Genomic DNA, 23,179 nt, shown 5'->3' with positions numbered 1-23,179 from the left:
TACAGTTAGCATTGTACAAGTAAGAATCCACTGTGTTTATCACTGGTCATTGCTAACTTTCCTCATTTCAATAAAAAAAATCAATTTACTTTAATAGATTGTGGATATTGTTATCGTCACTACCGCAAAAATCACCGATGGCACTGCCTTCGAGTCGGTCCTTTGAGATACGAAATTTAAAAATCAAAATCATTTGTTAGGAAATTAAATTTTCGATCCATGAAAATATTGTTTGATGAAGTGACAGAAGTGACCGACTTGCCGACAGGGAGGACTGACGCTGACAGAGTCCTGTGAAATAGTGCTCAAATCCACGATCTATTTCCCTAAATTTAAAAAGGCAGTCAAGGGGACCCACAAACAATGAGGCCTAGTGGAATGTTGTAGTTTTCATCCACAATACAGCCAATTTCAATAACTTTATGCTGATTGGAAAAAATCAAATAAAATAATTTCCAGCGGATTCAAGAGGCTAACCACTGGGAACAAATCAGTCTCAATAATTTCTATTCCACTATTCAATTCCAAAAATTCCATTCTATTCCAAAAATTCTGTGGCTTCAGAAGTGAGAATATCCAAACAGAAATGCAATTAAAAAATTAAATTGAAGCGGAGTTCCTAGCCAGCCAAGTATTCGTCAATTGGGATATTCCCATTTAATTCCAAAAAGTCCACTACATCCCAAAGATTCAATCGGCCTGTCCCAACCACAGTTGATTTTATGTTTTTTCATAATCATTTCGATAACTTTTACAAAATTGACAAATTGTGCACCCTAACGACGAGACTTTTGCATCCCATCGACCTGTTAAACCTGAATCATAAGATGCGAAAGACTTGACAATAATTTCGGTGATATTTAGTTAGCCGTCTGTGAACTGCTACTCTATCCGTAGCATCATCAATTTGTAAAATACCCAAAAAAACGATGAACCGATGTGAAAATCCTTTTCATGCTTAACGTGTACACAACTGTACAATATTGTGTGTACCATTGAATTGAAACGAAAAATCACTCATCATCACAGCTAAACAAATATTTTATATTGTGTGTATTCGACTCAACAATGTGACGTGGCGTTGACAAATAGTTTTATGTAAAATAGATTTAAAAAAAAACCACCGACAATAAAATTTTCATCCCGAAGCAAAAGTTATAAAAAAAACCCTGATTGATGGAGGATGTCATTTCCAGCTATTAATTTTCAAAAAAGAAGAAGAAAAATTCGAAATAATAAACGAGTATCATGCATGTCTCGACCTCAACGAATAAAACGTTAGAGGGAAAGAAAACTGTACAAACAAAGGGAAGGGAATGTAACTCTCGTAAGTGATAAGCTATACGAGCTACTTATGTTTTAAAGCTCTGTGCTGAAAGGGACGTTTACGTACGTCGTTAAAAAGTTATCCTCACCGATTGTTTATGTATATAAATGTGTGGGTGATTACGATATTAGAGCCGTTTAGATGAGACAACAAACTGGTTACAACGAACATGTTAAGGTAATTTTATCGAATACATTCCTTAACTCAAAAAAAAACCTCGCCAAAGTCGACCTTGCTTTTATGGAACCATTAAAATATGCCATGAAATTCATCTGCTTTTCTTTCGGTCTAGTCAAGTCGATTGAACATAAAAGAAGCACCTAAACAGAACCGTTTTCCTAATCGACGTTTTTTTAGCACCGCCGATTAAATCGTTGATTTTATCTTTTACGTCTACCTCGACATCTTTACGACTCTTCATATCTTTATTCGCGAAATCGAACAAAAGATTGAAGAGCAAATCAGTTAGGAATTTACAATAGAGAAGTTTATGTCTTTATTGACTTTAGCTAGAATTGTTCAATTGATTTTAGAAATGCCACATAAATGTACGATAGGAGTGGCTACAGTTCATTAGTCTATGATTGACCTTTTCATTCAGTCAAGACCTGACCTGATCGACCTAATATTTTTCCGATAATTTAAAAATCTGTGACCGTAGGCATACAAATATGAAAATCAAAATTCATAACTGAATGCAGTGAGTGCAGTGCATGCAAGCAGCTTTTTAAGGTAAAATTTTGTATGCCCTCCCGTAGCCAAAGACAAGTTAGATGAAATCATTTATCAGTAGTGCAAAATCAGTTCTGCAATCTGTCGTGTTTAGCAAAAACAACGTATCGCATTTGTGTCTCTGTTTTTTGATTAGCTTTCGAGAGCTTTAAGCTTCTTTTGGATTCCACTGAAAGGTTTCACTTTTTCAATCGAGTCGAAAAAAACTCAGAGCTATGGAAAGCTATCCAAAGCGCACAAACAGTGCGATGTTGTGATGCGGTGTTTTGGCTTAACACTGCAGCATAGATCAGAACCGATTACCAGGCAGGTAGAAGGCTATTAACTTGCATCTGTTAATACCAAAGAATTTTCAGATTTTACTGATTTTACCACTGCTTCTACGAGTTTATTGTAAATGATCAATAACAAGGAATAAAAATGAGAAGTTATATTTTCGTGTGTTTAATAAGAGCTGCTTCAAGACCACAACTATTCGTCGAAGTCCAAAAACTAGATCTTTCATTTCTTTCTTTGATTTCTTTTGGTGACTAACCTGCTTAGAACTCATTTTCACAGAATTTACGCATCGACGACGAACTGTTCTCTAGTATTGACTTTCAAGAGTCAATAGGAACTAAGGAAAACCAAAGATACCTATGTCCTATTCTCAAAAATATGTTATCGACAGCAGTGATAAAACTAAGCAATGAGCGAGGATTGAATTTTCTTTTAAATAGCAAAATGTTTTTGTTTAAACAAACGAAGTAGAAGATGTCGTATCAAATCAGATCCTGCTTTAAACAAAAAAAGGAACAGATTTAATGATTACATTACGACACGCTTGCATTTCCAAATAGGTAAGAATGTCTGTGCAGTTCGGGCAATCTATGTTAATTAGATAGATATGGAACGGAACAGTTTGGTGTAAAATTGTTTCTCTCCTAAACAAAGGGCAACCGTCTTATCAATTTCCTTGATCTGTATGTAATTGCATTGCAATGTCATATTATTACAGCCAATCTAGACTAATGTTGGGAAGAAAATTTCACATATTCTCTAGAGTTTTCACACAATTTTGAGAAAATTTGGAAAAATATTGGAAAAAGTTTTCCTAAAAATAGTCAATGAAAATTCTAAAGAGGAATTTCCATAAACGTTACGTGTGCCTTCGCTTAATTAAAACCCTGTGCACACTTTCGCCAGAATAAAAAGCATTCCCCATTGACTCTACCGCAAAACAAACAAGAATATGAAGCCAGCCGATTAATTTCAGGTAATTTAATGAATTTTCTTACTGCATCAGATTAAATGTGTTTTTCAATTTTTTTTTGTAACGAGAAAACGCCAACGCAAAATTGTCTTGCCTCGTAACGTTAATATTCGAGGATAGATTTTAATTTCAAATCATCAGCCCACGAAGACATAATGGAAATGCTTTGATAATAAATTAGATAAATGGACAGAGTGTCTTATCAAAATTGGAATTTAGATCGCAATAAATAAATAAATTTAACAAAATGAGACACTACACATAACATCCGAATAGACGCGATAATTATCCGTATTATTGTCAGCTAATTATTATCGTTACAGACGTTAATTATACCTTAGACAAGACAAACATTCACGAAAAATAATAGTTGTTTGAACATTGAACATGATCATGTTTACTCATTGGCATTGACATTGTCGAATGAGTAACGAGTAACGGATAAATTGTATTTATTAATTGAATTGATCGCCAATTTGTTGTGTGACTCAAATGGCGAACGGCAATTAATTAATTCGTTGTAATTGAAACCCAACCAACGCAAAGCAAAAAAATAATTAAAAATGTATTAGCGACAGACGAACAACAAACAAACGAAAAGAAAAATCCGTCAAGTATCTTTGCAATTTAACAACAAAATTCGTAACATCTTTGTACGCAAAGTAAATAAATTCTTAAAACAAGAGAGATTGTCTCATCATGAAAACGAGAGGATAATAAATTTGTTTGATGTGTCCACAACATTTTATGTAAGGCAGTGTGTGTATCCAAAAATAGCCATACCGATTCGCACCTTTCATAAAATTAGAATTTTCCAAACCGAAGAATTTCAATGACGATGTCATGACGGACGATTAAATAAAATTTTGCTTTTTTAGTACAAGCAATGGTACATGGATCTGTGATTTTTTTTTTTAAAGAAATTTTTATGAATTTGCTAGTAACGTTTCACTGTTCGTTCGTTAGTCAGTTACAAGCAAAACTAGGGACTAGAGATGAGCCGCTCATTACGAACTTGATATAAAAAACCAACCTGATCCGAACCCGACACGATTTAATTTTACCGGGCTTTTGAGTTATCGGGTTTCAAAAATGTAATTCGGGTCAGGTTTCAAAAACTTATTTCGGGCTGAATTCGGTTGGTCGGGTCGGGCTTCGAGTTTCAGTGAGTTACAAACACAAAAACTAATGTAAGCAGGACAACGTGCATCTGTTATCGACGGCGACTGTACAAGTAACCATTAAGCTCTGATTGATATGGTATCATATAGCAAAGTATAGGCTTGAAACAATTGAAGTAACAGATTTTTCAGCAATCTGTTGCAAAAATGCTTAGATCGAAAGTAGTAACACATTCGAGAATTATATGAATGATTGCCGTCTGTGAAAGACTAATTGAACGATTGGAACTTTCAGATGTTATTCAAATAGATGGGATATAGTCGGTCCTTAAATTCTTCCCGCACAACATGGAACACATTGAGAATATTTATTCAAATTATAAAAGGGTCAATATGCCCGCAAATTCCGTTTTAATCAATTTCTGACTGAAATATGACCGACGAAACCATAAATTTCTACGGAATACATTCCGTATAGGCACGACTACACCGAATTTTCACTTATAAATTTATGCGAGCTGTAATACTGATAAATTATGGCCGAATTTCAAGCTAATATAAATGTGCCACCATCAAAACAATAATGAATGCGCAAGCAACAAACTTAGGCATCTCGACCGACCATTTTAATTTTAAAAATGTAAATTAATTTCACTTGAAAACAATTTCATTCATTTTTTTTGCCACAGTCAACGAACTGTTTTTTCTTGTATGAAGGAAGTGCTGTCACTTATCGTCATAAATTTCCTACCTTTTCGCATTCCCTTCTTAACAATGCAGAGTGAGTAGAACATCTTCGAGACAATGTTCGCGAATTTCTCCTGCTAAGATTTTTTCTTTTTAAATGTGCCAGCGTGGTCGTTTTTTGTTGTTGGATTGAAAACTAATGTGGAATTTTGATGATTATTATTTACAACAACAACAGACTGACGATAAGTATTTGACAAATTGCGGTTGCTATTTTTATTTCTTTAGAACATAATCTGCCCGTTTGATCAGTTGGAATACTTAAAAAAAGCCATCGATTCACATGAGCGTCATTTTCATAGAAACTGGTGTGTTTCCGCGCTTCTAATAAAATGGGAGTCAATGTGATTAAGGATTCACCCTTGCTTCTTTCTCTCTTTGCTCGTTTATTTGCAGAAGAAAATTTTGACCACTCCCAAGAGGTCTCGTTTACGAATTCTTTTGTAGTGTATGATTGTAGTGCGTTGATGTCATACAGTTACACGTGATAGATGATATGTTGGTGCTTTATTTTGATTATTTACAGCCTACGAAAATCTGTCTTATCAATTTATTATGCTTTTTTGGTATGAATCGAAAGATCTTGACTCTAACACCACCTTTGAAAAATTCCAAAGTTCATGTGGGCTTTCAAAAGAATCCCCAAACGTCAAGGAATGTTTGGGCGTCGATTAGCATCAGTACCACCATACCATCTCTCGAGTAAGACCAATGGTGTATTCTTATCCATAAACTTAAATTGTTCTGAAAATTGTACGACATAAGTAACCAGAACTTTCGGAAGGAACAGCGGATTTACTAAATAAATGATGAACAGTTCAGGAACTCATAACTCTTCAGGAGCCTCTTGTCAGAAGGTCGTTTCTTCTATTCTTTAACATTTTGTAAATAGAAAATTCTGCCTACAAAACGTTAAAAAACGAAGACTTCCTGAGGGGTCCGTCGACTACTTGTCATTTCTTCAGGTACTCGCCATTTCTCAAGAGTGTCTCCGATACTCATGCCGTCGAATTTTCAGTGCAATTTTAACTTAATCTTCGTTAACAAAGCAGCGGCCATTCATCTTCGAATTAAGCTGTTTGTCAGTTTAATATTTGAGTTTTTTTTTTTCAATTTTCTGCATTTGTAAGTTACCCTTACTAATTACCGTCTAATTCTTCAATTTTATCAAACGTTCATATCGTCCACTAACTCCAAATATCTAATTATAAACCACGCTAACCATTACGATGGATCAGTGACGCACTAGACGTTTTCCAAAAATTTATAAAATTAATTCTCGCTGAAATCAAGATTGAGTTTAACTGGTTTCTTTTTTCGTTTGTGGCCACAGAGTCGAAAATGCCAACATAAAATTCAATTAGATTTATGAATGCGTGAATAAAATGCTGAAAATTTTTGCTGAAATTATTTTTCCAATCGAACACCGCACTGAAACATTATGTGAGTTACGTTTATCGTTCCGTAATTTTGTGTTGATTTCAATAACATCGTTACTTCTCATAAAAACGTTTTGACGATTATTATGTTGTGGAGTACATCCGGCTTTGCTCGGGACTACTATATTTGTAAAAGATTCAAATATTTTCCCATCAAAACCATTTTTCCTCGTCAAAGTTGTTCACGTGTTACAAAAATGTTTCCTTGTTTAAAGAATGCATCCACGACGCAAACGGATAAAAAAGAAATCACGACTCAAATAACGCATGGAAATGAAGAAAATTTCCTAACTTTTTCTCAGTAGTCGGTATGTTTCTAGTTTCAAGTTTCAAATCTTTAAGAATTTTCGTCTGGGCGCCTATAGCGAGACAAACAAACATCAAACTTTATATTATAGATTATATACGTTACGTATACGAAACCTTGAATTTTCTTTATTTGTCGACGTCTCATTCACTATATATCTTCAATTTTATATTTTCCAATGAAGCGACGCATTATTCATCAACCATATAGAAAAAGCATTGGAGTAATATGAGATTATGTGTATACATAACACCATTAAGTAAATAAGATTCCCATTGAATATCGTAGAGAGTTTGAATAAAAGTCTAAGCGAGCACGAATGATGATAATGAAAAAAAAGAAACTCACGCAAGAATAGAAAAATTTCACTCTCAATTTTGGCGCCGTCGCAAAAATCACAGAGATGGGCTATTGCAAAATTAAATTTTTCTGATTCACTCTATCACAATGCTCAAGGACGTATATTTCCCAACTGTGTATTTTCGTATATCGCTTTCGTCTATTTATAATACAATCTGCACTTTATATGTTTAAGTTAAAGGTAAATTCTCAAGTACTCTAACATGTTGAAATGTGTATACGTCGAGCGATAGATAAATCATTTTTGGAATAATTTTTCGCTAAGTTTTAGATGAGTGTATGACATGAACATATCCAACGTTAAGTTAACTCAAATATAACGAGAAAAAATAAACTGAAACAAATCGGTATATAGTCTTGGTATCACCAATGTTTACAATAAAATTGTTTAACTCGCATAGGATTCATCAGTCAAATCGGTTGTTATATGCCACATATTACAATAGCTGTGTATACGCTTATGACGGCATTACGTAACATTAGACTGGTAGTCTACAATTATTGATTGTTGTATATTGTTAAGCACTATGTACAACAGTTGAGGCATCCATTATTTAATTTTTGCATTGATTAAACATTTAAATTACGGCAGTGAATCATGACTGTCGGAAATAATGTTTTTGTCATTATACTGTAGTTAATGAAATTGTGAACAAGTTGGCTACGCAGAGGCGTTACGATAGCTGGGTGCGACCGAACGTAGTATTTATTTGAATAAAGAGAATTATGCGACCGACTGTTGTAAAGGGCTCATCTGGCTCGAGAGCTCACTCTCGATTTTTGGCGTAAAACATTTTGCCTCTTGTGGGCCATTCTATCGGGTCGCCTTGCCATGCTATAATGACAAACATTGATCAATCAACTCATCTTCTTTTTTTAAACAATATCAGAAGAAATAAATCATGTTTTATCCATCTGTTACAGTAAGGGCATATTTTTTGAATTGGTACTTTTGAGCCTCGGCAATTCTCCGCTATCAAAATTTTTTCTCCGCCAATAACGGATTTGTTCCACAGTTTTTCCGGCTCTTTCCATCCCCGAAAGTTTTGGATGTCTTCCTACATAACTCGGCGGTTCGCTGATGGTAAATTTTCAAAATCTGTATAATCGTCTATCAGCGGACGCCTGAGTTTCTATGGTGAACGAATAAAACTTGCTGGAGACGATAGAGCGTGAAAAACTATGGAACAAATCCGTTATTGGCGGAGAAAAAATTTTGATAGCGGAGATCGCCGTAGAATATGGGTTTGAAAATGCAGACCTCCGCCAATTGCAATATTTTTGTATGACCAGTTACCTCAGATCAAATTTTTAACACTTTGAGGCAATAGAGAAAGGACCAGTCTCGTGCCTGAAACTACGATTTTTTCTTGAAACTAGAGTTTTCAGTCTTAAAAATTGTAACGCAACAGACCGTTTTTGGCGGAATCTGCCACCAAATTTGTTGCAGTTGTTTTACCAGCTGGTCGACTCACACAAACACACTGTTTAAAATTGGTACAATAGACACATTAATACGCGTGGCAGTGGTAACGTATCAGTTGAAATACTAAAATAATTATACAGGCGATACACACTAGCTAGGAAGCGTCAACATCTTATAAATTTTAAAACCGAAACATTGAAAAAATAGATTTCCCACGGATTCTACGATAATTTAAAAACTACGTAACGCTTTCTCAGTGCTGTCATCAAAATTATATCTTCAATAACTCTCAATATAGAGCCTAAATAGGACTGGGGATAAAAACTTTGCTCTTACTTTGCAGAGCGCGTTTATCCCAGAGTTATTTAAGATTTATTTTCAATGAAAGCACTGAAAAAAACGAAAACGTAATTTATGAATGATCCCTAATGTCGAATATCGATTTACGTTCACAGCGATGATATATCTTCCAATTTACTGGACCCACTGTGTATGGTCAGTAGCCATAGATATAGATGAGGAATTATATGCCCGATTTTTCTCCACTTCGTTATTATATTCATTTGAAAGAGTAATCAAAATAACAAAGAAAAACTTGAGCTTTCACGTCATTTGCGTGGGCTACCAATGGACACTTCGTATGGAGCTTACAACGTTATGTGCGATGAAAAATTGTTAACATGAAAACGAGCTCATAAGTTTAACCAACGCTAGTTTACACTGCTACCTGTACCTATTGAACGAATGCCGATTGCGTAGGTGTATTTTCATTTTATGCAAAACGATTGAATAATTTGGTAAAGAACAAAGGTATCGTCTATCGTAACCGCTTCTATTCTAACGAAAAAGTTCGATGTAAATCTGGTTTATGGTTTTTGGAATTGCATGCATTCCAAAGGTCAGCATAGAGGAAACCTTTTCATTAATATGCGGTAGAATGTGACGAATTTCTGAAGTGCATGGATTTTTGCATAATATATGACATCATTCGTATTGTATATAATTCTCACTCGTTGCATACAACACACTGTGTACTAAATGCGATGCATATTTTTGGATGATGATGAATCATTGAAACGCAGAACAAGGTATGTTATTAATAGCGATCGACTGTGATTTAGTTGCGATAAAAGTGAGGCAATTTGACCTTGCAGTGAAATCTAAGTTAGACTAACTTAGTTTTCAGTAAAATGAAGACATGCAGCGATGAGGAGCTGTGATACCTTTTAAAATAGCAACTTTCAACGCAGGGCTGTAGCTACTTAGGAGCGAAGGTGAATCGAGCTCACTCTGATAATATCTGAAAATACAATACTCAATTTTTCTTATATTTTCTTTTGGACTAAAATGAACTGGAAACTTTCTTATATTGATTTTCGACCGAAAAGCACTAAACATTTTCTCGTAAGTCTTGACGATTTCTATCAAGAGAAGATTAGTAATTGAAAATTCTCTTCTCAACTCTTAAGAATCTGTCACTATCGAAAGGAAAAGCTTGATTTCCACTTACCAAAAAAGTACTCAGTGTGAGAGACAAAATTGGATTTTTTTTTAATTTTTGCTTCGTTCAATTCTAAGCTTGCTCTCTCACGGAGTACTTTTTGTTGAGTGGAAACCATACTTACTCTTGATGAATTATTCTAGAAATTATAAGATTTACTACTTTGTTTCCTCAAAGAAATTCAGAAGAGCTCAGCTCACCCTAAAAGCCAAAATGACTGTACATACCAGGTACGTCCGATTCTTCAAAATCGGTCGATTTACTTTAAACGTATTCATTTTCATATTATTTTGGCATGAAAGCGCAGTAAACTTAGACCATACCAGGTAGTTTATATTCATTGGAAAATAAGGTCTAGTTACTTTAATGTGAACAGACCAAACACTGACCTGTCCAAAGTATTCCATATTAATGTAAAAGAAACAAATTCCGTACATAAGCTCACATTAAAAATGTAATTCCATTTCAGTTTTTGTGGACTATACACTATCCCAAAAAAATCTCTTCGAGAAAAGTGTGACGCAGTCTTTGAAGTACAATTTCTAAAAGTAATGATATCGCTAGAGTTGACGCTTTCAGCTTCGTTACGCAAAAATTAAATTTTAAACCCAGTTCAAACAAGCTGGCTTAGTTTTTAGGTCTTTTTTCCATAGGAAAAAAAGACCTATTGTGGGCACTTCATCTGTCCGTCCGTCCGTCCGTCCGTCCGTCCGTCCGTCCGTCCGTCCGTCCGTCCGTCCGTCCGTCCGTCCGTCCGTCCGTCCGTCCGTCCGTCCGTCCGTCCGTCCGTCTGTCCGTCCGTCCGTCCGTCCGTCCGTCCGTCCGTCCGTCCGTCCGTCTGTCTGTCCGTCCGTCCGTCCGTCCGTCTGTGTCACAAATAAAATGTGATTGATAAAAGTTAAAATTGCAATGCTACTATGAACAAACCAACACCAGGCAAATCAATTATTATTTGTTATCTGGTAACCAATCGCTCATAGCAGATATAGCAATTTGAAAGTTTGGTAGTTGTTGGTAGTTGGACCCCAAAATATTTTGCAGCAAAGATGTTTACCGTTTGAGAGCTACGCACCGAATGACGAAATTATTCTGCCTGCTTGCCTTTTTATAACTCAAATATTTGGTAGTTGACTACCACGTTGGTAAATTGCAATGCTACTATGAGCAAACCAACACCAGGCAAATCAATTATTATTTGTTATCTGGTAACCGATCGCTCATAGCAGACATCGCAATTTGAAAGTTTGGTAGTTGTTGGTAGTTGGACCCCCAAAATATTTAGTAGCAAAGATGTTTCTTCCTCGAAAGATGCACACCGACTGATGAAATTATTCTGCCTGCTGGTCTATTTGTAAATCGAGTATTTGGTAGTTGACTACCAAAGTGGTAGTTGACTACCAAAGTGGTAGTTGACTACCAAAGTGGTAGTTGACTACCAAAGTGGTAGTTGACTACCAAAGTGGTAGTTGACTACCAAAGTGGTAGTTGACTACCAAAGTGGTAGTTGACTACCAAAGTGGTAGTTGACTACCAAAGTGGTAGTTGACTACCAAAGTGGTAGTTGACTACCAAACTCATACGGAGGTTGTAGAGATGTTTAATGTTTGAAAGCTGCACACCGACTGATGATATTAATCGGCTCGCTTGCTTATTTATAAATCGAAAATTTGCTAGTTGAATACCGAAGTGGTACTTGAATAAATACCAAGCTGGCAATAAACAGAAATCATACTTAATGCTCTTAATCTATACTTAATGCGAGACCCGACCTATTTTCATAATTTATTGCTCGAAAGTAGTGACATTTAGTCTTTAGGAAAGTTTCGATTAGGGATAGGTGGTTGGGAATGATGGTTAGATTCAAAAACGATGGTGAGATTCAAAAACGATGGTGAGGTTCAAAAAGAAAAAGAAAAAAGACTCACTAGGCGTTAGCCGGTACTATTCTTGTTCTCATCATTTGCCAAATAATTTTTACCAAAAAAAATTTGACTGGAAACAACCAAAATTTTACCAAAAAAATCTGCGTGTTTGAACTGGGTGTAAAATTTAATTTTTGCGTAACGAAGCTGAAAGCGTCAACTCTAGCGATATCATTAATTTTAGAAATTGTACTTCAAAGACTGCGTCACACTTTTCTCGAAGAGATTTTTTTGGGATATCAGTCGTTTTAGAAGTTTTAGAACACTGCTTTTTATAACAGTTTATAACAGAAATTCGGAAATTTGGCGAAATTTGAAAATTTAAAAATTTTAAATTTGACGAAAATCAAAAATTTGACGAAAATTAAGAATTTGACGAAAATCAAAAATTTGACGAAAATTAAAAATTTGACGAAAATCAAAAATTTGACGAAATTCGAAAATTTGACGAAATTTGACGAAAATCGAAAATTTGACGAAATTCGAAAATTTGACGAAATTCGAAAATTTGACGAAGATAGTAATTCTCTATTTGCCACCATTCAAGAAATATCTCTAAAACCCCAATTGACCCACCCATTTCCAACTTTCGACATTTTTCACAAATGCCCTTCTTTTCTACTCGTAAAACTCTGAGACTTTGCCGAAGAAAGTAATTCTCTATCTCTCATAACCCAAAAAAATATTAGTCCTTTCATCCTACGCTCGAGTAGCTCAAAATTTGGTCACTCTAATCACTCTAGCTCAAACGAATCTGCCCCGATTTTTTTAATTATTTTTTTGTTCGAATCGTGTTACGAATACCTTTCATTTGATGGGTCGCACGCCTCTGTAGGTTTCAATACAGCTAAGCTACAGTGGAAAACGCGTTCCCGACCCTCGAAAACCACACTCAGAAACCACTTCGAAGCCAATAAAACAAAATTCTGGTTTTTCCTGGGGTAATGGCGTATCACATTTTCATTTTTATGCCCACCCTGAGGTTCCTGCAAAATTTCATGGAGATTGGCTGACTAGTTTCCGAGATCGACCATCGATAGATAGACAGATAGATAGAAACATACAGAGTAAGTTGAAAGATTTTGATTGTTTGGAAAACGTTAATTTGGTGTATTTTGTATGAGAAGTGACCAAATTCAAAACGATGTATCTCCGGCAATTTTAAACCTACATAGTCGAGTGATAGCTCGTTTTGCTCGTATTTGAAGCGCGAATAAGATATAATAGGATTTGTGGTGATACAGGCCAAAGGAAAGAAACTTAAATTCTCGCCTATATATAGTTGCCGCGTCTCAAAAAAATTTCTTCGTTCTTTTTTTGGAAGTTAGACTGCGTCAAGTCCTCCGCTATCGCTCCGGACATGATACAATATTAGATATCTGAACGTACCAAAAGTAATCATTCCATCTAATCTTGGTCCATAATTTATCTCGATTAGGGAATTGCTGAATTTATGAAGTAGGAAAAATTGTGGAAAATGAACTGATGGTTTTAACGTTTGATTGAAATAAATGTTTTACCGGTCGAATTCGCTTCATGTATATGGAGCAGAGCTGCACAGTATTACATCTTCGACAGATGATCGATGTCCTGGTTTCTTTTTAAAACACATAAAACGTAGCAGGATATAAATATTCGCTTACTGTGCAAACACATCGTCGAAAAGAAATGTTCTCTTTTGAACTATTTAACTCCACATGATACTCTGTGTATTATTTACGTAATAAAATTCACAGCTGAAATTCTAAATTTGTGAGCACACGACATAAACGTAACATCAAGCACAGACGAGACTATAATCGACCTACAAAATATAAATATAAAATCGTTTTTATCTCCACAGTCAACAAACTGATCGTGTATGCATTTGAAGATGAAAAGAATTTTAATTGCGATGAAATGCAATCGGAAGGCAAGCAAAGCACACAGCTCGAAAATGTATATAGGGCAAAAGTTATAGGTCAAGGTAATCAGGTTGTGCTGTCTGCTGTACGATTTATGTATACCCTAAAGATGGGATAGGTTAGTAGTATGTAAGTGAGGTATTGAACAATCGATAAATATTTAATTTGCAACATTTTCAACTCGCTGACGAATAAAATTTTGTCAAATTGGTTTTACATCATTCGCTCGTGAGGTGTGTAAGTCAGTTTATTTTTACATCTATTGCGGATTGAATTTGTCGATTTGTTTTGAGTGTAAATAGTTCAGAGGTCGATTCGGTAGAAGGTCATACTTCAATAGTGACGGACAAGGACAGGAGGGAAGTCAAAATATTACTGGTGTCAATTATTTTGGGTTGCCGAAAATGTTTTTTTTTTATTTAAATAAAATGTCTTGTCATTGTCAATTGATTTTGAATGTAGCGGGACTAAATGTTTAGTCTACAATGGATAGACTCTGCACTCTGATTCATTTGAAAACAAGGCATCAGAACAGTCGGAGGCTGCTAGGAATCTCGCGCCACGTCATTCACAATAATAGACAAAATGACACATTTCATATAAGGAAAATGTCACTTTGTGGGTTATTGTGAATAACGTGGCGCGAAATTCCTCAACACCCAGTCGGAGCGTTTGCTGCGACTTAGCCCCGTACGACCCGTAATCCTATTTCGTCCGTAACCATAATACGTCCGTAGCCGTCATACGCCCGGAACCCTAATACGTCTACAACCCTCTTATGCGTCTGTTACCAAAATGCAAGTCAAGTTCAGCATGGTCAAATTTACTGAAAGTGTTCATTTTTAAAATTGCGCATAGCGCAATTACGAAAGCCCGTACGAAGTACCTCTCAAATAAAACCAACAATTTACGACATTATTTTAGAAACCCAAAATTTTTTGCCAACTTTCCATTGGGTATTCAATTACCTCTCAAATAAAACAAAAATTAGCAAAATCGGATGAAATTTTACTTGATTTATGTGCAAAAACCACTTAGGGCCGAGTAGCGGCCTTAGTCCAAGGGCCCAAATTTGAAACTTTTTTTGCATCATTCTTTTCGGCATTCAATTATCTCTCAAATGAAACAAAATCTAGCAAAATCGGATGAGATTTACTCGATTTATGTGCAAAAAACACTTAGGGCCGAGTAACGACCTTTGAGCCCTCCCAACAAGCCCACGTTGCATCTTACCCAAAAACAATCTTCAGCAACTTTGTTCTACTCGTCAATACCTTTCATTTGATATATCACAAGCATCTATTGCGTGCATATTTCGGTAGATATCATCGAAAGACTGAAAAACACCTATAGGGCCCTAGCTCTGGAAGGGCCGACCCTACCATGCCCATTTTCGAACTTGACCTTACTTTTGTCGATACTAATCGGGAAAAAAAGAATTTTCAAAGGTTGTGATTTACTCAAGTTATAGGGGTCACGGACGGACGGACGGACGGACATTTTTTTTATTGCGGATTCGTCATCTATGAACATAACCAAATGCTTTGCCCTTACTGTCTGCTTCCAATTCAACGTGTTACAAACGGCGTATTAATCTTATAAGCCCCCAGTACTTCGTACGGGGCTAAAAATATTCTCAAATCATCGAATTCCAGATGAAAACTTAACTTCTCCACTTGTTATTCAAACAAATAATTTTCAAAATCATTACAGTCCAGTCATGAACATCTAATAGAGCCGCTGTATTATCCATTTCTTATTTATATTAATCCACTTCCTTTGACAAATTCACATTGCCTACACAAGATATGAATGAGTGGAACGAAGTGGACGGAAGAAATAATAGGACACGACGGTAATTAATTTGAGGTGTTCATATCTGGTGGATTTGTCTTCGGGCAAAGAGCAGTATAAATACGAAGCTTAACAGACACACTAAACAAACACGTCGCCCATATCCAGAGTCACATGTTATTAATCTTAGGCTAGCGACAGTGTAGGGATGTGTACATATAAAGTAGTAGAAGTGAAGTTTACTTTTACCCAAATGAATCGAGTAAGAAGTTCGACAGCAGTATTGTTTGGTGGAATTAGTTGCGACGAGTTTTCATTCGGAAAAACTTTATTTTTTTATAGTTTCAAGCCCAAAAAAAATAAATAATCCACTAGAGGACCTTCAAAGTATATCAAGTCCACTTCACCCAATTTTTGAGAAGTTTGTATTGCATCAACAATTTATTGAAAATAGCTTGAACAGCTGAAACACATTTCCTTTACACATTTTTCTTCTCCGCTTCGGGTCGATTAACACAAAGAAAAACATCGTTCGTGTTGGTGTAGTCGAACATTGTTTTGAAGTCTTCATAATTTTAGTTTATGTCGATTGACCCCTCAAAGTCACTAATCTTTATAATGCCATAAATTGGTAATAGAGGATCGTCGTCGAGTCGACCAACTAATGCCACAATCACATTATTTATATTAATTATATCCAACACATTTATAATGTCAGTCGTGTTTATGGTTACGACAGCAGCACTGACGAACTACAAAAAATAGTAAGATTTATTTACTGGTTGTTCCTTCGGACCAAATGGTCAATCAGCAGCTCAAACTTACCCCGACTGCAAGCAAACCAAAGAAAACAACGGCCAATTTCATGATTATTTGTTTGATTGTAACTGACAAGGCAAACTGATGGAACATAGACATTTTAACCGCATTATATATACCCACCCATCCTTATCCTTAGGAAGAATCGTGATTTATTCACCTTAGATTCGGGACAGGTGTATTGGAAAGCATTTTCACTTTCGTAGATCGCACGAAAAAAAATTCATTATCACAAAGTCGTGGCACGTAGAACGTGACGGAACAAACGTGAAAAGTAAATGGTAGACTTGTTCCGCATTCGATCATTTAGCAGGAAATGTATGATCGAAAGAAATTGAAAAGTCACATCAAATACTATCACCGGAGCGTCAATACAAATCAATGTTCCTATGTGCGGCTAACGATCGACAAATTCGAATTCAAGTCCAATTGTGATACGTTTATCATTGAATAAGTAAGATTTTATCCTAAGGATAGGTATATAATGCGGGTAAGACAACAGTTTATCCGACACCCCATACATTGCAGTTACAAGATCGAAAACCTATGGGTATTTTTCCCTCCTGATTATAAATCCCGAAAAAAATATTTCTAGGACGTCTGGATCAGGAACTGGACCTATTTTAAGTTAAATGGGAAATCAACTGGTGTGAGCGAGACAAATATTGTTGTCTCTCTCACACTAGTGGAATTTTTATTTAACCTAGAACCGGGTCTATCTCCTGATCCAGACGTCCTAGAAATTTTCTTTGTTTCTGTATTTAGAATCAGTAGGGAAAAATACCCATAGGTTTGATTGTCAAACGAATAATCATGAAATTTGCCTTTTTGTTTTCCTTGTTGTACTTTGTAGCTGGAGTTGGAGTTTTAGCTGATGATTGGTCATTCGGTCCGTAGTGAGTAAATAAATTTTACTATCCTTTTCAGATCATCATCAGTGCTCTTAATAGCAAAGTATGGTTGTCTGACATCATAGGTTCATAAGATATAATTGATTTAACCAATGCGCCTTTTGGAATATATTTGGTCGATTAGACTTATAGCTTTACAGACCTTGGTGAATATGACTCAGCAATCGCCATTGCCCTTGCCTGAAGTCTTCAGAACGCAAAAATGAAAGGAAAGACCCATAGAACTTACGAACATATTGTTGCCCTGTTTTGCGTGAAAATGCCTATAAACCGTCGGCCAGGATAGATACGCAAATTACTATTAGGTCACGTTTTCGCGTGGTTATTGACCTCGGCTCGTATCGGATCAACAAACTTCACGCGAAAACTCGACTTTTCTACTTTTTCGTCCTTGTACATTTTGTCAGGAGTCTTCAGGCGCAAAATAGTTTTGGTAAGTGTGATATTTTTGTAACGAGCCGAAGGCGAGCGGAGTAATCACACTGACACCGTACATAAGCATGTAAATATCTTTTACATATTAAGGGATAAAAAGTTGAGAAGTCAAGATATCGTGTGAATTTTGTTGATCCGAGGCGTGGCCGAGGTCAATAAACACACTAAAACGAGAAAGAAATTTGTTTCTCGTTCAAGTTATTTTCAATACTTCGTTGATAAAATACAAACTAGTCAAAAATGGTGTTGGATGTCTTAAAAACATTCGTGGAAGGTATGCAAAAAAAGAAGATGAAAATTGATTAGCAATCGAGGTTTTAAAAATACTTAGCCTGGTAATCTCAATCACGCTTAAAAATTCCTTCATCTCTTGAGCCTCTTGAGCTTTAACCAAAGGTTCATTCGATATGAGTATGAAGTTATTATTGCAAATAAATCCGCATCAAATCCTGTAAATTCTTTGCAAAACATCCGCAGCATATAAATATACGAGTTCGGTATAATGTGCTACGCTTTTGACATGATGTGAATATGCTCGTTGTTAGAGAGATGAGGATATGTCTGTGTATAATATTATGTTATATACTATAGTTATAAGCACACATTTTCCATGCAATTATTTTGAAAACAGCGCATTTATCACAGCGTACACAATAAAATATTTTATTTTTATTACTCCAACCAAATATATAATAAATCCGGTATGAATCATTGGTTGTTATATTTTTCACATATAAACGGGATATATGAATGTGACACACATGAAGCGATTTATACAACAGTCCTTTCTCATAAAGTTTTCCACAAAAAAAAGTCGAGTAGAAACGATGAGAAAGAAATGTCCGATTGAAGATTAATGGCAGAATTTTATTTTCGTGTTCATTAGTCCATAAATTTATCGCACGTAATGTTGAAAGTGGTGATTTTATTGGACCCACAACAATACGAACATTCATTGAATATTTCAGTGTTTCTATGGCTGAAGAAATCAAAAAAAAATAATAATTTAGAAATGCCTAAGATTCAATGGATTGAATGTTATAGTAGGTCGTTTACCTTATCTGGTAGAATTTTTCTTTGTTTGATTACAGTTCATTATAGTTCGTGTTTGAGTAGATTATAGTTACCACAATCATATTGCAGTCATATTATAGGTCGTAATATAAATTATAGGGAAAATAAACAATTAAAATTTCACCATTCACAGCCTAAACTTTATGGTCAATGACGTCGGGTCGCCAAAAAAACACCACTTTCCCCTTGATATCTAAATAACAATAACATGAGTTGACAGAGAGCTCCTGGATGGAAATCGCATGAATTGGGCGCTCAAACACAATCATATTTCAACTGAACTCATCATAAGGTCGTGGGTTTCTTTCCTTTGTTCGGTGTGGAACAAATAGAACAAAAGATACACACGAAAAATAAAACCTTATGATGAGCTCACTTTACAAATTAAAACTGAAAATTTGAAACGAATTTTAACAGACTCACAGTGCCCTGCCCATACCACTGCCACATACCCATACCATCGAATCTGAGACACTTTTTCGGCCTCAGAGCTCGGTGTTGACCCTAGGACAGTATAAAGGACTTTCCAGCTTCAGTTGTTCCACGGGCTCCTTCACATACCAGATGGGATTTCTCGCCCTTGCGAGTAGAAGCTCCGACACAGAAACAGTGTCTCAATTTCGATGGATTATTCCATCATATTCACTTAACATGATGACAGAGGTGGTACGGGATGAGTAATATGAGTTCGTTTAAAGTTTACTTTCAATTTTCAGTTCTTATTTGCAATGAAAGTAAATAGACAGGTATGCCGGAGAACATACGGATTTGCATGGCGCCACCTCAAACGAACTCACTTCTAGTGCAAATTTCCACTAGAAATGAGTTCGTTTGAGGTGGCGCCATGCAAATCCGTATGTGCTCCGACTTGTATGGACTGGCCATACCTACTTATTTACTTTCATTGCTTATTTGTATGTATGTTTGAAAGTCTAATTAATGCGATCTACACGCCAGAACTTTGCCGACTCAGGTTAAATTAATGTGGAATTGTAGATACTGAGGCGATAACAAAAAAAAACTGAAAGCACTGAAAATCAACAAACTTTTTACAACGGAATATCCGAGGTGGTTGCAAACAGCGGCGCAATTATTCAAACGTATTACATTTCGTTGAACAGAGAGAAAATTATTTAACAACGGGTTACAAAATAAAGAGGCACAAAAAGCGATCTTTTCAACGACCTATGTACGGCCCTACAATACATTCATTAATCTATGTCTTCTTTTGTTTCATTCAAAGTGTATGATTCAAAATCTTACTTTATTGTTTCAGCAAACATTTTGCTATATAAACATTACCCAGACCTCATCCTATGTTTCAGTCATCGCTTTCGATAACATATGACTCTTATAACGCATATTAAGCCTCGAAAGCGCTGGTTCAACAAAGGTAATATATTTACTCAGTTCGTTGCTTGACAATCTGTTCTTAAGCGTGTCCTCTGACCAGACTCATAATTTAAGGTGATGATTACTTAGAAACATTAGATATCATTTTATTAATTTTTTTCTGAGAAAGGTTTAGTCTGGAACACATCTAACAATAAGATTACACTTTACGGTGTTTCGGAACGCCCTAATCGTTCAAAAGAATCAGAAAAAAAAATGTTCCAAGTCATTAAGTGCACAGCAGACACAGTCGTACCTTTTATGGGCGGCAATTTTGATGTAATTTTTTCTCTGATTCTATTTTCCTTGAAACACAAAAATAAATTACAATCCACAATGGTTTTGATGGTAGCGTTGTAACGAAAATGTAATTTCCATCGATCAGAAGATAAGACTTTCACAAATTGGTGGTGGTGTGTTCCTTTGTGTTGCTATTGTATGTCCAAAAGACATGCAGGAACACCGGCAATTTCCCATGTAAGGGAGATACTAAATCATGACCCAGCAAATAACAAACGTACTAGCCTATAGGTGTTGTGCTATTTACCACAAGAAAAAACATTATCCAATTCTGTAAGAAGCAATGGTATACCTCTCCAACTAATGGCAAAAAAAAAAATCCTCAACAACAACAACAACCAAAAAACAGACAACAACATCGCTCAACTTTTAAATGTGAGTTCAATTCGTAATTGCATGTTGAAAATACGTGAATATGAATGAGAGCATACAAATTGTTTGTTAGTCAATAACTATGAGAAAATGGGAAAATTTAATGAAGTAACGACACGCAATGTTACTAAACTCACTACAAACGGCAGATATACCTAACCTATGTCGGTATCAACTTTTTTTTAGGAATAAATTTTATTTTTGTTTCGCTTGATATTGATTCGGAGTAATATAAAACATTGATTCATGTGTTCGTAGCATCGGAAAATTCGTTTTTCCACAGTGCTGATGACCCAATTGTCGGGTTGATTACTCACATATCGTTTGGGGGTAGAAATTGCTATTATTTCGTTGAAAAAGTAAAGTAAAAAAATTATTTTAAAAAAATCCTAATTTGAACGCACCACCGTTTTAACATTTTACGATTATGATAATGGAGGAAATTACTTTTCGTAAAAGCAGAGTTTATATTTTTAGGAAATTGATTTAGGAAATGAATTTGTTTGGTAAATTCTCAGTAAGATTTCGGTAAATTCTCACATAAATCTCGCATGAAGACATGGTTTGAATCGTAACAGCATATCGCTTGCTCAGCGCTTTTCGAATTTGTTGTTTATGTTTTTGGAGCGTGAAGGAGAGCCTGGCCAAGGGTATCGGTAGATGCACGTGGGTGCGGTACAAATGGTCGCAACTATTTGCACCCAATTATAGAAACATCTAATAGTTAAGCCAGGCTGTGCAAGGAGCGAAACAATCAAACTCAACAGTTAGTGCACAAGGAAGATTCAAGGTTCTTGTGACGAAAAATTGCTCGTCCAGTTTGCAAAATGAAGATTCAAGTTGCCTCTGACGAAACACCAAATTGTCAGACTAGTCTAAGCAGGAAGGATTCAAGTTGCTTTTGACGAAACACCGAGTTGTTAGGCCGGTTCAAGTTTTTTTTTGGACGAAATATTCAATTGTTAGGCCAGTTTTTACAAGAAAAAAGAAACTGTTGCCGAGACTATTCGCCCTCTCGTTCAAATATTGTATCTTAGACTATTCGCACCCGACCCAAACACGTTTCGTTGTAGGCATTGTAATGACGTGACGTGACAAACCATGATATTGTGGGGACTATTCTTGGTCAAAAGGTTCTTGGTGAATTACCTAACAGTTTCTACACTATAGTGAGATCAAGTGTCAGGATTTGTAGTCTAAGTACGCACAAATTTGGAATCGCAATTTTGGTAATGAAAACTATCACTTATACCGTTTTTTGTCTGATGACAGTTCGGGGAAGAAAATGTCTATTTTACCCACTCTTGTTTTGAAAGTGAAAGTGTAGAAAGTGTTTTTTTTTCTTAAGCAATCGTTGTGCAAACAATCATTTTTTCGTTCATTCCACCTCAATACAAAGCGTGGTACATAAAGACACCCCTTTAATACATTTCGATATAAAAGGTAAGTGTGAGGCTAAACACTTTTCCAGTAAATAAAATTATCTGTTTCGATCTGACAGAGCAACGAGAAAAGGGTCTTAAAACTTTTCTTTTTCGACTATAGACTTTTCCTTCACTCACAATAAAACTTGTCAAGGGGTTGAACATAAGAAATTCATTTATTTCAAATGCATTGAACTTTCCATGTACACTAAGCCCAGAACGTATAATTATTTTTCCACAACGGTAAGCGAAAAATATCTGAACCGAAATCATGTGTAACTTTTTCGGCAAAGTTCTGAGTCAATATATAAATTTCACGCAAACGATTGTAAAAAAAAGAGGGTAGGTGAAAGTGGACGAGTGGGCCTTTTTTTTGCTGGGTCGAACACCTTCCAATAAAATCGACTAGCGATGGAATGATATTTTCGGGGGTAGAATGTTTTTTTTTCCTTTTTTTGGTAAATGGAATTCCTAACCGAACACAAATAATTGTGGTAAAAATTGGAAATGAAAAGGCGAATTTTGTAGCATGTTAATATGTCTAATGTGTTTATATATACACCCAACACATACAGAATGACTCCATTAACATAAGAGTGGATATAAGATGTTATCAGACT

At 35.7% G+C, this 23,179-nt stretch overlaps 1 protein-coding gene across 3 annotated transcripts in view; it reads right to left on the bottom strand.

Moving 5' to 3' along the window:
• Positions 1-23,179, bottom strand: part of LOC119078866 (dual specificity protein phosphatase 13) — a 39,172-nt gene that overhangs the window by 12,417 nt on the left and 3,576 nt on the right. The window lies entirely within an intron of this gene.

The sequence above is a fragment of the Bradysia coprophila genome, unplaced genomic scaffold (assembly GCF_014529535.1).
Source record: "Bradysia coprophila strain Holo2 unplaced genomic scaffold, BU_Bcop_v1 contig_297, whole genome shotgun sequence".
Taxonomy (NCBI): domain Eukaryota; kingdom Metazoa; phylum Arthropoda; class Insecta; order Diptera; family Sciaridae; genus Bradysia; species Bradysia coprophila.
This window is presented reverse-complemented; position numbering and strand designations above follow the sequence as displayed.